The following is a 7,814-nucleotide window of genomic DNA, read 5'->3' as shown; positions in this document are numbered from 1 at the left end:
GAATATATTTAGAACAACACTAGTCAAGCTACCCCTCCCCCAGCTTTAATCTTCTGCTGCATTTAACACTGCCACCTTCAATTGGATTTCTCCCCTTGTGACTTCATTTGTATACAGGATAGAGTTGAGGACTAAGATCAGCCTACCACAAGAATAAGTTCAGGCCCTAGAGTCACCTTCAGCATAGTCTAATGCTTTAGAACCTGCCAACATAATAAAGGCATTTTAACATTTTTTTTCTAAATATGTGTTTGCCTTGGTCTTCTGTTTTTTGTTTTTTTTTTCACTGCAAATGCTTTTTTGTGAGCAATGCCTTCCAATCTCTTATGTAACTTCCAGTGGCGGAAGATTAAAAGAACACATTCTCCACGATACTTGTGTTCCAGTGCTTGGGACCATTCAATTTTTAAAGCATTGACCTCTAAAAGTCATGTCAAAGTGATGTATATTCCAGTAGATTGACTCCTCTTGAAGATGGCAAGCTTCAAATTTGTAGGCACATGATCTTTATGAGGTTTTACTATTTTGTACTCTATACAAAATCTTTGTCAAGTCAGTTCATATAAGAGTAAAGATAGTTACTTTCCATCATTGGTAACCTCGTGGTGGTTATTTGTGAAAACTATCTTGAAAAACAAAACATATAAATCTCTTCAACATTTTTTGCCACAGCATATTTTCTGCAATAATCCAAAATCCTGTGTAAAAACTCGATTGAGTTTTGGCTAGGTGAATTGATGTCTTGCTAATTTAGGCGTTCGCCTACAGAAAGATGTCATCCCTCTGTGTATGATCTATTCCCTTTGTAGCAGTTAAATCATTAACATCTTTCTGTTACAGACATTAAGTCCATCCATTTTTAACCACTTATCTGAGATCAGGTTGCAGGTATTGCAACTCCAGCAGGGAACCCCAAACTTCCCTTTCCCTGGCCACTTTGACCAAGTTTCAAAACAGCAATTCGCCGCTCTGGCAACCAGCAGTGTCAGTGTTGACATTCTCGGAGGTGTTTGATGTGGGAGAACCGGTGAGCAACCATTGGACATGATGACCATAGGTCATCATTGATACTTCCACCCACCTCACGCCAAGCTGGCACATTGATGGCTTGGCTTCATGTAACAGTGGAAGAGGCAATAAGTGTACCCTTGGGGAAGGAAAATTGCCAGGCCAAAACTGACCCCCAGTTTGCCACACTGTCTGAAACCTTGGACCAATCCGCAAAAAAGACTGGCAGTTTAGCAGCTCAGTGGCCAGTGTGAAAGCACCATAAGTTTCATCAGCAGGTTCTTACAGCTGAAAAACTGTGTTTTGTTCACAACTTCTTCCCGCATAAAGATATAATCTGGAACAATAAATAGGTAGGAATAAATCAATATTTCTAAAAAAGTGGGTTGATTAAAAACACAATATATCTGGCAGACCTACTGAATGGGGGGGGGGGCAGTTCCTCAATTATGAGGACTTTCTGAGAATAAAAAGTTTCCCTGTTATCTATGAAGAATTTAGAATGGTAATGCCATTCCCAATGGAATAGCTCAACTGCTTAAAGGTCCGATGGAGAGGCCAGAGCAAATACGACAAGAGGGGGAACCCTCTTTCTTTTTAGATAGCCTAGATATTAGTCGTGTTCAGTGTGAAAACAAACACATTAGAAACCATTTTCACAAAATTAGGAAGATAACCCCAAGAGAGAAGTTTATATGAGCCTCTCTGCTATCCAACTTTAACTGGAGAGAAGCCTGACCTCTTACCTATAAATATGTTGTTCTAATAAAGTGAAGGAAGCTCAATACAAAATCTTACACTACATTTATCCAACAAATTTCTCTTTGTCGAGATTTGTAGATATTAATGCTCAGTGGAATTCTGTAATATTGAGGAAGAAACAATCCAACATCAAGTTTGCATGTTCTCCCTGTGCCTGCGTGGGTTCTCTCCGGGTACTGCGGCTTCCTCCCACCGTCCAAAGACATCAATTTGGGGACTAGGCTGATTGATACTCTAAATTGACTGTAGGTATGAATGTGAGTGAGAATGGTTGTTTGTCTCTCTATGTTGGCCCTGCGATGGACTGGTGACCTGTCCAGGGTGTACCCCATCACTCGCCCGTAGCCACTGGGATAGGCTCCAGCCCCCCCGCGACCCTAAACAGGAATAAGTGGAAGAAAATGGATGGATGGATTGTTATGTCTTTAATAAATAAAAAAAAAACACAAAGCAAAGGGTTGCTACTTTGAGGAATCTAAAATATAAAACATATTTACTGTTATTTAATTTTTTTTCTTTTGCTCAATATCCATCCATTCATCCATCCATTTTCTTCCGCTTATCCTGTTAAGGGTTGGGGGGGGGGGGGGGGGGCTGGGGCCTATCCTAGCAGCTTCCGGGCGAGAGGTGGGGTTCACCCTGGACAGGTTGTCAGTCCTTCGCAGGGCCAACATATATTTACATATACATATAATTCCAGCACTCTCACTCCTTGCCAGATTGTTCTTCAGCAGTATGCGAGACTTTCCAGCATTCTTCTGTCTGATCACCCGGTGCCGACCCTACCTGTTTCCGACCTGCTCTCCTTGTCTGCCTCCTGGTAAACTCACCTGCCTTCTGTTCCCGACCTCGTGCTCTGCTTCAGTATTTCTGGTGTCTGACTGCTCTGCTGGTAATTACTCATCTGCCTGGCCTTGGCTATCCTCCTGCCTGCTAAGGGAACTGATCTGTTTGGAGCTGGGGGCTCTGGAGCTTCCCCTCGGTACCACGGCCGGATTCGGCTTCATCCCTTCCCCTCGTGTGAGCCCCAGAGACTGTGTGTGTGAGGGCTTACAGCCCGAAGAACGAACTTTATTCTGAGGTTACTGATACTGCTCCATACCTTGTCTGCCGTGGTGAAAATAAAGGTCATTACCAACTGTTCCTGTTCTCCGGTGTACTGCATTTGGGTCTAAACCATACCTGTTTCAAAAAATTAGCAGTCTAAGTTATTATCTAAAATCAAGTCATTGATGATAAAAGACTATTTAGATAGAGAGCGAACATTAAAAAGTGCCATGTTGCGGGTGGGCAGGTTGATGAGAAGTCCTTGTTGATGGTGCTGACATGGATTATGTTGTGACGGGACGGGAGCCAAGATGGTCGTCGCAGCAGCTGCCGCCGGAGGTGCCACGGCAGTGGCCTGAACGGTGCCTGGAGGCCCCGCAGTGTCTGACGCGACAGGAGCCGCAGGCAGAGGCGGAGAGGTCGCTGCTGAAGCTGTGGCCGCCGTCAAGAGGCCGCAGTTGTGGACAGGCCCGGGCAGAGGAGCATCATTGGGGTGAACGGCGACAGCGTGGAGAAGCGGTTTGTAAGGTTGAGAGGTGGGGGGGGGGAGACAGACCGTGATGTTCGGCTCCTACACCACCTCCAACCAGAGGGTCCGTGAGCGGGGGGTGGAGGAGGAAGATGGCGGGTGGCAGGGTCCCACAGGATTGTGTCTGCCGCTGATGGTGAGTTCAGAGCATGTATTTTTTCTGGCTGTGTGGTTGCCGTGGCTATGTAGTCAGTTAGGAGCAGATCTTTCTGCCCGAGCTTGTGTACGAGCTGCTTTATCTGCACCCGAAGTTTCAAAATGTCGGTTTGGGTCTTTTGACAGCTCTGGCAGGGTATAGCTGTGTTAGCGCTGCCACTAGCACTAGCGCACAGCATTTTAGGACGGCAGCTTTCAGCGGTGGTCAGAGTAGTAAACAGATTGTCTTACAGGAACCTGCTGGCCTGGCAGGTGGTTGGGGCCTGGCCTGCTGGAGGCTGGCTGTGCTACTGTACTACTGAATATCTCCGCCTGGCAGGACTGAACGATCAGATCAGCTAGACATGGAATACTCGTGGAAAACTTCAGGATTTTGGGAAAATATCCTCTGGACTGATGAAACTAAAGATGAACTTTTTTGGAGAAATGCATCCCGTTACATCTGGCGCAAAACGAACATTGCATTTGATAAAAAGAACATTGTGCCAACAGTGAAACATGGTGGTGGAAGTGTGATGATCTGGGCTTGCTTTGCTGCTTCAGGACCTGGGCGACTTGCCATGATCAATGGAACCATGAATTCTGCTCGCTACCAAGAAATCCTGGCAAAGAATGTTCGGCCATCAGTTCGAGGTGGTGTGCGGAGGTAGGAGCCGAACATCACGGTCTGTCTCCGGCCTTGACTGCAGTTATTGCTGCAAAAGGTGGTTCAACCAGCTATTAGGTTTAGGGGGGCAATTACTTATTCACATGAGCCTTTGTAGGTTCAGATGTTTTTGTCCCTTATTAAATGACATTGGCACTGAAAACTTAATTTTGTGTTTACTTGTGTCCTATCTTTGTATAATATTTAGGTTTGCTTGATCTGAAATGGATGAGCGTGACAAATGTGCAAGAAATGTCAGAAATTGATTAGGGGGAAAATACTTTTGCACAGCACTGTATATGTACATTGTATATAGACAGACATGTCAACCTTTATGTGATTTTATGTGACTACTAAAGGATTGTGAGATAGCAGTGGTTATTTTTACATGGATACACTAGCTGTGCCTTGTACCCCTGTGAAAACCAAACTCCATCCTCATCTTGTTCTTTTATTTTAAAACGTATGTTTGTTGTAATTTCTATCAGCAATGGACCAAACACCAAATACATATTCATTACATGCAGGTAGCGAAAGATGAGCCACAACCCTTGGGTGTCAAGATAGGATTTCCAATTGGCTCCTGGTGTGTGAGACGTTGTCCTCCGTCCTGATCAGCCCCAAACAGGTCACTGTAATACTAGCCTGTAGTTATGTCCAATGCTTCCTTTCTTTTATTGGTAGGTGATTCACTTTTGTGATGCCTTTGTCTTATTTTCTTTTGAGCCTGCTTTGGTCCTAGTTACCAGTCTACATTTTTGTTGCCTCAGTACCACAAGATTTTAAGTAGCGCCAAGTTTATTCAGAGGGATGTACTTCCTGCGTCAGCTGAAGAGACACTGTCTGCCTCAGGAGCTGTTGATCCAGTTCTACACCGCTGTCATCAAGTCTGTCCTGTGCACCTCCATCACCGTGTGGTTCAGAGGAGCCACACAGCAGGACAGGAATAGACTGCAGCACACAGTTAGGACTGCCGAAAGACTCACTGGAGCCCCCCTTCCCTCCATTCAGGAACTGTACTCCTCCAGAGTCAGGAAGAGGGCAGGGATCATCATTAGAGACCGTTCTCGCTCTGGACACAAACTGTTCTCACTCCTCCTCTCTGGTCGTTGCGACAGAGCCCTGCACACAAAAACCACAAGACTGAAAAACAGGTTCTTTCCCACTGCCATTACTCTACTAAACAGTTGATCTGTTAACCTGCTGCACTGTTGAGTGGTCACACACACATGTTCAATTGGACACCCACTTAAATCTGCACCACATTGTGGACCTGGCACCAATTGTGTTTTTGCACCATGTATACACTTTGTTTATTCTGCAAATTCCATGAGTGACACCAACAGCCGGAGTCAAATTCCCTGTATGTTGTGAACATACTTGGCCAATTAAACTGATTCATCCAAGATCCCGATGCCAAGATGTACTTGACTAGTGTGTCACATGCTCAGGACCTTCGGGAATAACATTCCCCAAAGCCGTACCATGGACATCAGAGATCACCTGTCCCAAAGCTTGGCTGAAAAGTAAGCCGTATGTTAAGTTGCGTGTTGGGGACCCAAACGCAGACAGACAACGGAAGGTGTCACAGGATTTATTCAACAAACTGGTATAACAAAAAGCGCTCAGAGAGGATAAAAAAAAAACTCCACTGGGAGGAACCAAGAAAGAGGATAAGGTCGGAAACTCCACGGCTGGCTGGCGAACTGATGGCGCATCAAGAAGTGACGGAACAGGAAACCTCGGGGGGAAAAACAGAAACGAAGGTTAGTCAATAATGAACCACCCTGACAAATTCCAAAAAAACCAAACAGGCAAAATACCACTATCCGAGAAATGACGAGCAAGTAAAGATCCAAAACCGGGCAGGAAGGTCAACAATCTGACAGCCAGAGGAGGTAAGATGCCATCCTTATAAAGGTCGTTGATCGTGATGTGGAGCAGGTGTGACAGCGGTGATGAGGTACAGGTGTGGAGGCACAGGCTGGCATCCCCTGAGGTTGGCAGCATCTAGGGGAAAGAGCAGATACTACACCAGCAAGATGTGCAGCTCTAACACCTTATCTACCCTCTGTTATCGCTTTCTGTCAAAAAGTTTGTTGTCGCTTTAGTTACAGCAATTATCTCCCCACCAGTCAACCTCAAATAGATTGCTACTTCTAAATTAATATGTGACAGGTGCAGCTAGTGACCTGAAAACAAATACCCTTATTTTATAACTCCCAGTCATAGCTTAGGGTTCTATTCCTCTCTTAATTTTGTTTTTTTTCACACTACACTCACTGAGATAAACATCAGTCCGTTGCTGGTTTTGTTTACCTCAGGAATTACTGTGTCATCCTGAGTTTGTCTGTTCATCCTTTATATAAATAAATAAAATTATATCTAATGTCATTGTTTGCTCTAATTTGTTGAGAAGTGGTTGACCTCACTGCGTGCCACTAAGAACACCCTAAAATTAAACAGTTCAGACTGATATTGACATGCATTGCCTATTGCCAGAAACGCAAAATTTGATGTTTTATTGAAGCAGATAAAGGAATCTGCAAGTTGATATCTTAATCTCAATCTTATTTCTTTATTTTAGCATTGAACTTAATATTATATTCCACTTTAATTGATATTTTCTCTTATTTTCAATTAAATTCAAGGGATAAAAGATAGGGATTCCTGAACCAAGCCAAACACTCACATCCCTTTTAAATAAACATGAAAGACTCTCCTGCTTCCTCTCCCACAGGTCTTGCAAACCCCCTCAATAATGTTAACACCAGGTTTACCAAGTAGACTGAGAAGTTTGTACTGGGTTATATTGCCCAAATCGCAATCTCACACTGAGAGGATGTGGAGCAAGCCATGGCAGAAGCCGTCTGCCAAGCCCTTACTGAAAAGGTGGGAGATGCTCCTTGAAAAGCATGATTGAGTTCAATGACGATCTTGTTGGCATCACAACTCAAAGAAGCCTATTGGTTAATTGAAAAGGCCCAAAATGACTTGAGAGCACAACTAAAAGGCAGAACCACAGAGGCCCGACTAGCAGAGGCGGAACAAGAAAATGAAGACTATTGGGCTCAACTCGACACCTTCAAAGGTGAGAGCGAAGTGCGGGTGAAACAAATAGTGGCAAAATTCGAACAAACGGTTCATAATGGTAAACAGAAGCTTGCCGACTTAGCAAGATAGAATTGGTGGGTCTGAGTGCCCAAACTAGATCCTATTAAAAGGCTAGAGCGGCAGCTCTAAGCCGCCAGCAAGACCTGCAGTGCCAGTTAGATGAAGCCAATGATGAGAAGGAGGAAGCCTGGCAACTTCAGAAATGAACAGAGATGGAGTTAAGAGCAGTTAAAAAGGAGATTGAATATTCCTCCAATGTAGGCCTGATAGGACAGGAGTCCAAAACATATTTTATTATGGCAGGCCAAGAGGCCCCAACTTTCACAGCAACCTGCGCCACCTGCAGGTCATGCTTCTGAGCCATGGTTCCTTGAAATCTGACATGAGAAAGAGATGCCTCTACCCCTCAATATGGCCAAGCTTCACCTCCCCACGCAGGGCAAGGACCCAGAGATCTAGATAAGATCGCTCAAAACATAACTTGGTTCAAAATCCTGCCCAGGGAACAACACAACACCCAGCACTACCTCAATAATATTAATCATTATTTGA

At 44.5% G+C, this 7,814-nt stretch overlaps 1 long non-coding RNA gene across 1 annotated transcript; it reads right to left on the bottom strand.

Annotated features, from left to right (window-relative positions):
- Positions 1-5,054: 5,054 nt before the first annotated feature.
- LOC147260991 (uncharacterized) lies at positions 5,055-6,001 on the bottom strand. Its single transcript, XR_015116063.1, has 3 exons — positions 5,972-6,001; positions 5,801-5,889; positions 5,055-5,270 (listed from the first exon to the last, which is right to left on the bottom strand). It is a non-coding gene; the product is annotated as an uncharacterized LOC147260991 (long non-coding RNA).
- Positions 6,002-7,814: the final 1,813 nt, after the last annotated feature.

This window comes from Aulostomus chinensis, chromosome 5, assembly GCF_037954235.1.
Source record: "Aulostomus chinensis isolate RoL2024-O1b breed Wild chromosome 5, RoL_Achi_v1.0, whole genome shotgun sequence".
Classification (NCBI taxonomy): domain Eukaryota; kingdom Metazoa; phylum Chordata; class Actinopteri; order Syngnathiformes; family Aulostomidae; genus Aulostomus; species Aulostomus chinensis.
The sequence above is the reverse complement of the archived record's forward strand: the minus strand, read 5'-3'. Positions and strand labels throughout refer to the sequence as shown.